This window comes from Eucalyptus grandis, chromosome 2 (genome assembly GCF_016545825.1).
Source record: "Eucalyptus grandis isolate ANBG69807.140 chromosome 2, ASM1654582v1, whole genome shotgun sequence".
NCBI lineage: Eukaryota > Viridiplantae > Streptophyta > Magnoliopsida > Myrtales > Myrtaceae > Eucalyptus > Eucalyptus grandis.
Window position 1 is genome coordinate 57,671,500 of NC_052613.1, and position 12,962 is coordinate 57,684,461.

Consider the following 12,962-nt stretch of genomic DNA (forward strand, 5'->3'; position numbering starts at 1 on the left):
TCAAGTCCTTATTGCAAGAGATCAAGAGTTAACCAACACAAGAGAGGAAAACGTCCTCAAGTGAAGAAAATGTCAAGGGTGAGGTGTTACAATTGTGACAAGAATGTCACTATGCTCTAATTGTTGTGAGCCGAAAAAGGTAAACACCTCTTGTACATTTGAGAACTTTGATTATGTGTCAAGTTCTGCATTATTAGCTGAATCCAATCCTTTGTGGACTGTAGATTCATGAGCAACAGATGATGTAGCGAAGGATAAAGGATCCTTCGTAGAATTCGACGATACCAACGGAACTAAGTGGATCTATGTGGGAAACAGCTCAAGAGCTGAAATTAAAGGGATTGGCACCTGCCAATTGAACATGCGTGGTGGACGCAACTTGTTCCTACATGATGTTCTATATGCTCCGGAGATTCATCGAAATTTAAGTGTCTGTTTTGATGCATTGGTTAAGCTTGGTTTTTAGTATGAATTTCCATAATAGATGTGTAGATTTGTATTTGGATACAAACTACTATGATTTTTGGTCACTTTCTGGATGGCTTTATTGTACTAAATGTTGACTGTGGTGATGTCAATATGTTATTCCCTTGTTTCACGTCTTCTACTTTATATGATAATGATGTGAATATGGTGGCATGCTAGACTTGGTCATATGGGCCAACAACATATGAAAAGACTAGCCAAAGAGGGCTTGTTGGGCAATATTGAAAAAGTCGATTTGCTTATATGTAAGCATTGCCTAGAAGGGAAAACGACAAGGAAACCATTTTGGAAAAAGGTAAAAGAGCTGAATTTCCTCTGCATTTAATCTATTCTGATGTCTGTGGTTCAATGAATATGAGAGGAAGGCAAGGGGCTGTTTGTTTCATCACTTTTATAGATGATTCTACTTGATATGGATATGTCTATTTGATTTCTCATAAATCTGAAGCATAAGTTGTTTCAAAAAGTTTATGAACCTGGTAGAGAATCAATTAGACAAGAAAATAAAAGTATTGAGATCCGATCGAGGTCAAGAATATTTATCTGATGAGTTCAGAAAATTATGTGATGAAAAAGGAATAGAAAGACAATTATCTATTCTATATACTCCTCAACAAAATGGTGTTGCAGAAAGAAGAAACGAACCCTCTTGAAAGGTTAGGTCCATGATGGCGCATGCTAACTTACTCATCACTTTTTTTTTGGAGTGATGCGTTGCTAACTGTTGCCTTCATACTTAACCGGGTGCCTTCCAAATTAGTTATTTCCACTCCATATAAGTTATGGATAGGTAGAAACCGGACTTAAGTTTACTTAAGCCATGGGGTTATGCTACCTATACTCATATGTCCTCTCACAAGTTTGGGAAATTGAGTCCCAGAGATAAAAGTAGAGTATTTTAATGAGATACTCCGAACACTCGAAAGGGTATGTGTTCATAGGTGAGCAGGAAAGTGGGAGAATAACTGAATTTTGAATCATGGGATGTCACATTCTTAGTTGATGAATTTCCTTAGAGGGGGCGAAATAGGGAAGATTACTTCCTATTTGAAACCTTGGATCAAGATAATGATATTAGTGGAGTTCATCCAAGTGGGAGTAATATGAGATGTGATGAATTGAATTCAATTTATTCTCAATTGCAACCACATGATGTGACGACATCATCATTACCTAATCCAAGTGGGAGCATAATTGGGAATCATGTGCTAAGTGTACAATCTCCCATACGGTGAACAAGTCGCCAAAGTATTCCCCGTCGATGTTTTGACATTGAAAGGGAAACTTTTATGGTTCCTCCGCAAGATGAGGATGAGCCGAGAAATATTAATGAGGCTCTTAATTGCCCTAGTAAGGAAAAATGGATTAATGCAATGGAAGAGGAAATGGAGTCAATGAAGTCAAACCAAGTGGGAACCTGGTTGATCTTCCAAAAGGATGCAAAGCCATTGGGAACAAGTGGGTTCTCAAAATAAAGCGAAAGGCTGATGGCTCGATAGAAAGGCATAAGGCTCACCTTGTGGCGAAGGGTATAATCAACGGGAAGATATTGATTATGAAGATACATTTTCTCTCGTATTGAGATTTACCTCGATTCGCATAATTCGGCAATAGTGGCTAGTCTGGATCTTGAGTTACATCAAATGGATGTAAAGACTGCTTTCCTCAATGGAGAATTAGAGGAATAAATAAATATGGAACAACCTATCGGTTTCATAGTGAAAGGCCAAGAAGAAAATGTATGTCGACTTTGGGGGTCGATATATATATGGCCTTAAGCAGTCGTCAAGACAATGATATATACATTTTCATAATACCATAATAGCATATGATCTTACAATGATAGATGAGGATCATTGTATATATATCAAAAGATCCAAGGATCAATTTGTGATCATATCATTATATGTTGATGATATACTAATTGCCGGAAGCAATATGGAGTTGGTTAATACCGTTAAGAGACGGTTGTCTTCCAACTTTGAGATGAATGATATGGGATTGTAAACCCATAAACACTCCTATTGCAAAAGGTGAAGGATTGAGCCATAGACTGTGTCCAAGGACTCCACAAGAGAAGGAACAAACAAAATATGTTCCTTATGCTAGTGCTGTTGGGAGCTTGATGTATGCTATGATGTGTACAACACCCGACATATGCTTTGCAGTTGGAATGATGAATAGTTACCAATCCAATCCCAGGTCAAGTACATTGGAAAGCCGTTAAAAGAATACTAAGGTATCTAAAGGGGACTGCTGATTATACGCTGAGTTATTATGGAAAGGATCTGCGACTCTAAGGCTATTACGATATTGATTGGGAGGAGATTTAAATAAAAGGAAATCTACTTCTGGGGCGAATTTAAAATTATTTGAGTCTGCGCTAAATCAAATAAGGAAACTTAACTCTAATAATCAATTTACCCTCCACAAAAAAGAAGAGAAAGGAGCTTTCTAGTTTATTCGACTGAAAAGTGCCATACCCAGGAATATCATCATCTCTTCCATTGCTTTCTGCATAAAATGAGCTCCCAAGCATTTGTTCATTTCCTTTCTCTGCAATGGACACTTTGTTCCCCTTGTCATAGATGTCCCTAAGTTTCATATGCTATAAAATGGTGATATTCTTGCGTTTATAGAAATGGAAGTGTTCAAAAATTACATGAAATATGCGATTTAAAATCATGATAAAGTTTAGTAAAAGAAACAAGTTGAATCATATTGAAATCAAGCATTGCATTTTGTAATTTGTAGACAGCCGGACTTCTTCTCACTATATATATGTTCAAAGACTTGTTGAGTTACTAATGATTTTAACTTTTAAGCCTAATTTGCTTATTTTTGTAAATTGGAGTCGAAATGGTTCAATTTTAATCAAATTCTAGACATTAAACACGCTCCATGTCTGTCACTCTTTACTAAATCACCTAGTTACAAATTTTAGGATGTGTGCCAATCTAGGTGCAGCACAACCAAATCGGTCACGAGTAAATACTTGACATGTCATTCTGAATAAGCTTAAATTGTTGATTGATAATTTCATGATTTGATGAGGAATAAGTATGGAGTTTGAGCACAATGCAGTTAAACCAAGAATTGACCACAATGCAAATCGATTATTTTCCTTTTCTAAGAAGAACTTTATGCGGTCCAATTTGAGAAAATTATAAACCAAGCGAGACAAAGGTGAGTATAAAATTAAGCCAAATCAAATTAAATTATTCAGTCCGAAATAAAAAAAAAAAAAAAGGTCATACCCAATTTTCTCTCACCCTCTTTAAGAGTGGATTTAAAAAGATTTTAAGAATTTATCAGATCCATTAAACCTCAATTTATAATAACAAAACTCCATCAAACCTCTTTTTCTTTAAAAAGAAAAATAAGCCAAGAGCCATTCCTCCCCGCTTCCCGCCTCTACATATAAATAAATTCCCTCCAATTTGCGATCGTTTCCAAAATCCACAAAAATTTTTGAAAGTCTCTTCTCCTGCGCAGACGCACCGAACTCCATGGCCGATCGTCGCACTCCATCACCGTCGAAGATGCTTTTGAGTTTCACGATCGACGAAGAAGACCTGCTCGAAGCGATCGACGAACGTAAGTCAGGGCAAAACAAGAGCGTAGGCAACTGCTCTCTGTTCATCTCATCGCTTTCGTTTTCTCGTCGATGTTCCGGTGCGTCGTTTGATTCTGAAGTTGATCATCGTGATTTTCTGGTCTCTGTTCTCAAGTTGACTGTATATCTCTTCGAATGTCGATGTTAAGTGATTCTGAATACTGCTGAGTGGATGAGGTCGATTTCGATTTCGGTTTCGGTTGCTCAGTTTAGCTCGATTTTGCTGGAACATCACCGTGAATCCATTGGTGTTTTTACATCTCGGCCTTTCTCTCGAACTTGTCGCGATTTTCTGCGCGCACGATAGTTTTTAGTTTTTGTCTTCTGATCATCCAAGAGCAATTCCAGCCTTCGTTATGTTACGTGACATCCACTGGATGTCTTTTTTCCCGTGTATTCGTGACGTAGCTGGATTAAATAACGAATATCCTAAGCTAAATTCATCAATAATATCTGTTGGAACGCTAGATTGTCAGTGATGATCTAGGAAATGCTTTTGTCCTGACATTCTACCTTCACCAGAAAACATGGAGTTTAACGCGACGGTTGAGCTTGAGTCTTCGTTGGAGGATGATTCTGGTTCGCTGAAATCCAGCAAAGTGAAGAATAATGTGAAGAGAAAATCAAAGACTAAGATCGAAGAGTATCTCGAGCGTGTAATACGGAAAGCTGATATATCTGCCGAGGAGGATCTGAAATTGGAAAGGAAGCTTGCCAAGAAGCTCAAGGTGAAGGATGGAAAGCTACGTGGGTCAGACGACGGAATGAATATGTTATTTAAAGGAATTCCTTCTATTCTTGATTCTTTTGAACAAGAAGCACCAGGGGTAAGAGAAAATCGTAGCGAAAGATTTGAAGGTAAATCTTCAGGAGAAAAAAAGTGAAATGTCCAACTAAGAGCATATGCAGGATGATGGAAAAGCTGTTCATGTTAAGGCTGGAGCCTGTGACTCAGTAGACTAGAAACCCCTTCATTTCAGCTCTCAAGTGAGTTCATGAGCTCCGCAAATTTCAATTCATTTCCTTTTCGTGATGTGATTGCCAAGAATGATTCTGAGTTTCCATTCGACTTCCTCTTGAACTTGTCGTGATTTTCTGTGCATATGATAGTTTAATTTTCTTTCCTTAAATGACGAGAAGTAATTTTCGCTACTACTTGAATATGATATGTCTAATTCACCTCTTTGACGTATGTCTTCTAAATCATACAAGAGCAATTTGGCCTTTGTTATGTTACGTCACATAGTAATTGCACCATCGGTACATCTATTATCCACGTATTTATGGCATAGATGGATTAATAACGAATCTCCAAAGCTAAATTCGTCAACAATCACTATTGGAACACTTGACATTCTACATTCACCAGAAAATATAGAGTTAAACACGATGGTGGGTTGTTTTTTTTCATTTGCAGGTATTTCTCAGGGAATCCATGCTGGAGATGTGAAAAAGATACAGGATGCAGGGATTGACACTTGCAAATGTCTTGATGATGCATACAGAGAAGGTATATCTGATATTCAGTTCCGAAAATTAAGTGGAGGTATTATTTGGCTAAGGTGATTTCCTCTGTCTTTGTTTTGTTTTTTTGTAGCACTTAACTAGAACCAAAGGTTTATCTGAAGCAAAAGTTGATAAGATATGCGAATCAGCTGAAAAGATAGTGGTTAGAGCTTAATTTCTTCTTATCCTGAGATGGCGCTGTAATCAATTGCAACTTCTATATGCATCTCACAATAACTTCTCTTTGTTTTCATCAGAATTCTCGTTTTATTATGGGAATTGAAGCTATGCTCAGAGTAAGTCCTTAATTCGGCAAATTTCGAGCTAAAAATGGTTCGGAAGACCTGAATGAGTCATTGACCCTTGAAATAAAGCCTGCAAATTAGCATATCGACTGTAGAAAACTGCACTTGCTCTAAACACTACTTATCTCACAGCACAAAGTACTTTCAATGTCTTCATTTTTTCCAGAGCAAGTCGGTTATTTGCATCACAACTGGAAGCCAAGCCCTCAATGAGCTTTTAGGCGGTAATAGACTTTCTTTTGTAGATTGTGTATATTATTCTTCATGCGTTTCAACAAAAACAACTTTCCCTGGTTCTGCAATGTTAAACAGGTGGTACTGAAACTCAGGCAATTACAGAAGCATTTGGCATATCTCGGTGACAAGCACAGTCCAATAACGTTACCCTTGATGAACTTTTAGTTGCTTTTGTTAGTTGGCTTTCTCAGAAAATGCTGCTAACGTCACTTCAGGTCTGGGAAAACACAGCTTGCACATACCCTGTTTGTTACTACTCAGGTTGGTCTGAATTGCATGTTAGGTTTCCGTCGTTAACTTCTATTTCATGTTATGTTTCCTAGATGAACAACATAAATAGCAAGATAATGATTGAATTTCTAGTAAAGAATAAAGCTGTGGTTAATCTTGGCATCGGAACGTGTTTATTAGGTGATTCTGGAAGTTTGGCACTCTCATCTTCTGTAAACTGCAATCAGCATACTGGAACACACAATCTATAGTGGTTCAAAGGAGAGCGTACTAGGTCATAACCAATCAGAAGCCTTAGTCATTGTCAGACTTGGACTTGGGTTGATCATCAGTTGAATAGGATGCTTGAAGTACTCTACTATATATGCAAATCCTACAACATTATTTTCCCTTCTTTCCATCACTCTTCATTAAAGCTGATCCCGTTCCATGAGATGATATCTTATGGTTTGTGGATTCCACGATCCTAACAATTTTTCCAGCTGCCAACTCACGTGGGAGGGGCAAATGGCAAGGTAGCATACCTCGCCACAGAAAAAACTTTGTATCCTATTATAATCTGTTGGTCATTTTCTTGACCTCAACAAAGCTGCTTTTGTTTCATACTCGGCTTATGTCCATGTAAGTGCATATGCACTTTCTTAACTTGGTACACCTGCAGTTGCCATGATTGAATTGTACAAATAGCTGAAAGATTTGGCATGGATCCTGGTGCCGTCGCAAGTAATGTAAGCAATGCTTTCTACACTGGTGGCAAGTCTTCCTTCTTTTCTGGCTAATGTACTTGCTGTAATCTAGTCTTTCCATGAATTTGAAGATCATTTATGCCCGTGCCTCTACTTCTGAGCATCAGTACAACTTGCTTCTCAGTTTGGCTGCCAAAATGTCTGAAGAACCATTTAGGTTCCCGGTAAGACAGTGCTCAAGAATCAAACTGCACACATTTTGTAAGGTGTCGATCGTTGACCTTAGCTGAGTAATATCTTTCAGATTGTGGATTCAGTGATCGCTCTCTTTCAAGTGGAATATAATGGAACGGGAGAACTTGCAGGGCATCAGGTCGATTCTGAAACCATCAAATCATGTGAGTTGCATGCTCATCTGGTTTGACACTAATAGATTCCCAATTGCAGCAAAAATTGGCACAAATGCTCTCACGCTTACTTAAGATAGCCGAGGAATTTAATGTGGCAGTGTACATGACCAATCAAGGTACCGCATCACATCTCATTTCTCCCACCTAGTCATGCATCCATTAAAGGATCTTATCCAATTTAGCTCTTTGATGGTTGCACACTGAAAAATAGCAATTTGGTGACTACACTAAGCTCATACTAGTTCTCGTAAATCTCAAGAACCAGCTATTTGGTGTAAACTAGTGATGCATACAGTAGCTGCAGTCCATGAGTTAAGCAAAAAAGATAATTTTTTTGATGACTTTTTCTTTGATTTCTTTGTTTCAGTGGCATCAAAGAAACATGCAGGTGGGCATGTTCTGGGTCATGCAACCACAATTAGGTTGATGTTTACGAATGGCAAAGGTGAGCAGTGGGTTTGCAAGGTGTTCAAAGCCCCAGACCTACCTAAAGCTGAAGCTATATCCTTTTTGTCTGGATCTTTGTCTAGCTATACACTTTATTGAAATTTACCAGATTACACTGCAGACATTAAACGAAATTTCTAGAAATCTAATATCAATTGGAGAGAAAGTTGATACTAAGTCTATATATGGATAGGTGGAGACCAGAATTTGAGCAGTATACTTGTAGTATACTTACATGCGCTGCCTGTGCTATGGAAATAAAATACCCAACCATTGATGATGCCATACTGCAGATCTTCCTCTAGTTATATACTTCGTTGAAATTTTTCAGACCATACTGCAGAGACCAAGTAAAATATCTGGAAGTCTAGATCAAAATCTGCGAGAAAGTCGATACTTACTCTACATAGGGATAGGTGGAGACCTGATTTAAGCATGATACTCAATGTATACTTGATATTGCCTGGAGATCCATGAACATGTTGAATACGAATTTTGTCCAGAGGAATTAAACAAAAAGAAGTAGCTATTGAGAATTTTCCTCAGTAGGACCGGTATGTTATTTTTAGCTGTGCTGTTACGTAGATGATGCACATCTATCAAGACCATCACTTAATTTTATCAAAAAATTTAGGAAGAGCTCATCTGTCAATAAGATGAGACTGAGATATTCCATATATGTTGAACTTGACAAACACATGTTTTTCAGATAACACCAGGAGGCATCACCGATGCGAAGGACTGAAGGAGTCTCTCCAACCAGGAAGGCAGGCGAAGTGCTTTTTTCTGTTAATCTGCAATTTGATGTTAGTCATCGTATTGACCGCAAGAGGCATATAATGAGCTCCCAAGCACTTGTTCATTTCCTTTCTCTGCAATGGACACTTTGTCACCCTTGTCATAGCTTGTCCCTAAGTTTCATGTGCTCGACAACAAACCATTCATGAATGACATGAGATACTTTCTCTAACTGTGATGGTGACCCAAAAGATTTGTCAACTACAATGTCACCTTTGTGTATCAAATGCAAAATATATCATAAGGGTAAGGCCGAAGTATCCTTTCTGCTTCTTCTATTTATGTTTAGCCAATTGAATGCAAATAATACAGCCTTATATGCTCTTAGGAACTTAATCGAGCATGGCATGTAATTGAAAGGTCATAGGACTTCATAAGAGATGTAACCAAAAGAAAATTATTCAGTGTCATTTCAAATAACCTCAAATGAAATGAAATTTATCAATCACTGTGTTTCGTCATAAAGAAAAAAACATAAAATTATCCAGTGCAATATGTTTTTAACTACACATAATAGCAGATGGGTTTAAGGTCAACAGTTTGTGGATATCATGATTTTTATGAGCCGAGAAGAAATCTAGTCACAATATTTGAAAGCTAATTACCCAACATCATCTCCATTGAGTTCACAATAATTTTCTTTTGATAATTAAAAAAACTTTGTTGAACTTTCTTACACGAGCAATCTGGCTTTTGTTTATGTTACTCGACATTCAAATTGCACCATTGCAGTAGCTGCAATCCTTGAGTTAAGGAAAAAGATGTTTTTTTTTTTATGACTTTGTCTTTGATTTATTTGTTTTAGTCGTAGATGATCTAGGCGGTGCTGTGTTCATATCAGACCCAAAGAAACCTGCGGGTGGGGATGTTCTGGCTCATTTAGCCACAATTAGGTTGATATTTAGGAAAGGCAAAGGTGAGCAGCACGTCTGCAGGTGTTTAAGGCCCCAAACCTACCGAAAGCTGAAGCTAAGTCAATCCTGAGTCTACATATAGATAGGTGGAGACCTGATTTAAGCACGGTGCTCACAGTATACTGGATGGTGTATGGAGATCCATGAACACATTGAATACAAATTTTGTGCAGAGTAATTAAACAAAAAGAAGTGGATATCCAGAATTTTTTTAAGCAGGACTAGTAGGTTAGTTGTGCAGCCTGTGCTATGTAGACTGCACATCTATCAAAACCATCACTTACTTATGTAAGAAATTTTAGCGAGAGCTCATATGTCAATAGGGTGAGATCGACAAACGCACGTTTTTCAGGTAACAACAGGGGCATAGCCGATGAGGACTAAAGAGGTCTCTCCTACCAAAATAGCAGGCAAAGTGTATTTTTTTTTGGGTTAATCTGCAGTTTGATTTTAGTCATTGTATTGATAGCTACCTCTATCTTCATGTTAAGTTTGTATCGGCAGGTATCAAGCTCCTTTTGACAGCTTTAAAATTGCACGAGAGGTTATCGCTTTAGCCTTAATATCTAACATGCTATCATTGTCCGGTATTAAAGTTCAAATGACCGTTCACAAGGTGTTGTGTAAACTTGATTTCCATATGAGAACCAGCTCGCTCCAAGTTATATTGGTTCACATTTGTTCTCATATGACAATATCGTCCTGGTCTGATTTACTAGTAGAGATTCTATGCGGAAAACATTACATTGAATAGACTTTGCATGACGGCTAAATGAAATGCCAGAAAGATATTACTGCACAAAGCATGATCAGGTTCTGTAAAGGCTTGGTTTTCTAAGTACATATACAGCAGCATAAAAACAATGTCATCTCAAACTCTCAACATAGAGCAACAGATCATTAGAGCTGAAAAAATTGTCAATGTATTAGGGTGACTGGGTCATAAGAACCAGAAGGCCGTTCAATAGCTAATGGCCTGGCCAAAAAAGGGCCACAATGCATATGACTCGGCAGTGCAAGGACAAGTTCGCAGCACTCCCAACTCTAGGCATGCTGGACTCCTTAGTCTCTGCACCACTTCAAATGTAGCGCTTTGCACTCAGCCCGAGCTATTCACCCTAGGAACTGGCTTCACCTCATTCGGTGCATGCTCGTAACTCCTCAAACATTTAGAGCTGGTAAAGAAGCATCCTGAGTTGGAAAAGAAGGCAACGTTAACAGGTGAACGATTTGGCACTCAAAAATCATTGGAAGAGCAACATTGTAGGTGAAAAGGCACATTTCAATACATGCATACAGGTAAAGAACACCATTTTAACCTTAGATCATAAATTTATGTTCGAAACCAATTTTTCCAAAATGTTTTTACCCAACAAGATAACATTCTCCTCTGAAATCTGCTTAATATCAGCAGAGCTCATCCATCCTTACTTTTCAAATTGCAATGCATGGACCAAATTCCAGTGGAGCCCCATCAAAAAACCGAAAAAATAATTACCTTTAGGGAATGGTGCAAAAGACTTCCAAAGCCCATCTTCACCACTTCTGCATCATCTGAGCAAACAAGACTGCCTCCAGAATCAATTCCCCAGAAGGAAGGAAAACTGCCATAACATCCAAAATGATTCAGAGAACAGAAATGATTAGATATAGATCACAGGTGGAGGGAGAGATTGAGAGCGATATCCCAGAACGAAACCAATGAACATTATTGTTACTCACACAGGCCAGAAAAGGGTTTTAGAAGAGCTGTCGAAGAGCACAAAACCAAACTTCCTGCTGATGTCTCTCACGACTTGATCAGCAGGGTAGGCCTCCGATCCCTCAGAGTTCAATAAGCTTCTACAACGATAATGACCTCATTAGCGGTTTTATTCCATCCATATTGCTGCTTAAGAAGAGCAACATTGCCTGTGTCCTTGGAACAAGCAACCGCAAACAATCTGTCACAGAGGGTAAGGCATGTCAAATCTCGATGTGGGACGAGCTGATTGAGAAGAGAAGACAGTATGGCAATTTCCGTCAATTAACAATCCAATAAATTTCATTTTCTGGCTTTCAAAATGATTCCACTATCTCCTTTAGGCTGACAAATGGAACCTTTCATGGTATCACAGTAAAGTCCAACAAAAATCAGTTTAATCTAACCATTGCCTCTCTAAACAATGAAATCATGATTATTTTTTCTTTTTTGGTGGTTAAAGCTACCTTTATCAAGAGATGGAGTGGGAATTTGAATAGAAGAAAAATAAACTTTATTCTTCGACCGGGTAATCATTTTTTAAATGGGTTTCGGCCTACATAGTTCATTCAAAATTTAGCTGTTTCATTCACATATTCAAACCTCCATTTTCAATTTATCATTCCATCTATACAATAACCGTTATGGGAATAAAGAGAGCTTCTTATTTTGAATATTGACCTGAAAATGTTAAAAGGATATTATCTAACCAATTCACATACAGAAATTCACATTGTATTTTGTGGCTCCTACGATATAGTCACTAAAAGCAATTCTGTACTTAGAGTCAAAAGTACAACTTTTTAACCTATAGGCAAGTGATACTGCATATTCAATGTCAAAAACTTAAGACTCATCCTTCCATGAGCCCCAATCAAAATGACAAATGAGGGTTGCTATTCTTGTGAGTACATCTGTATATCGGCAGCAATCCTCTCTTCATCCTTTTTTGCTTTCTCTCTGTAACAAAGCCTCATTTTATGATTTATAAGGTAATGTGATGTGATCCCATTGAACCACTCTTGGCTGATGACAAGAACTAAACTCACCTGATTTGACAAGGACTGAAGTATCTTATTATGATCCTGGAAATTCCCACAGAAAGGCGCCACCTTGCCTTGAGAAACCACCCAAAGCTTGTCCATGCTTCAAGGTGAAAAGATGGCTATTAGCTGTAAAGACAATCCATCATTGGTTAAATTGAAGTACTCTGGCAAAAAAATCAATCTCACCATCGGACACCTTCCTTGGAACAAGACCAGCCCTCGAATGAGCGCCTCAACCGAATCCAAATCCTGCAGTTAGGGATAGTAAAAAAACACAGTCATACTCATCAATCCTTAGACAAGAAACTAGCAATTTACAAAGATAAAGTAGTCATAGGTCATTAAAGTAGAACTTAAAGTCCACATTTATAAACAAAGAAATTTTCACATTAATTATGTGCAAAACCCAGTGCTGCCTATAGGATATTGGAACTACTTGGTATTACAGATTACTGCAATACAAAAAACACTGATCATGCTAGCATACATGTTCAATTCCCGATATTTTGCCAGTTGGAACAATGTTCCAACTAGATTGG

General features: G+C 37.9%; 1 long non-coding RNA gene and 1 pseudogene across 1 annotated transcript; one reads left to right on the plus strand and one right to left on the minus strand.

Moving 5' to 3' along the window:
- Positions 1–3,947: 3,947 nt before the first annotated feature.
- On the plus strand, positions 3,948–8,884 carry LOC104435547 (annotated as a pseudogene).
- A 1,683-nt stretch (positions 8,885–10,567) lies between these two features.
- On the minus strand, positions 10,568–12,549 carry LOC120290401. Its single transcript, XR_005548370.1, has 4 exons — positions 12,427–12,549; positions 11,359–11,579; positions 11,135–11,240; positions 10,568–10,827 (listed from the first exon to the last, which is right to left on the minus strand). It is a non-coding gene; the product is annotated as an uncharacterized LOC120290401 (long non-coding RNA).
- Positions 12,550–12,962: the final 413 nt, after the last annotated feature.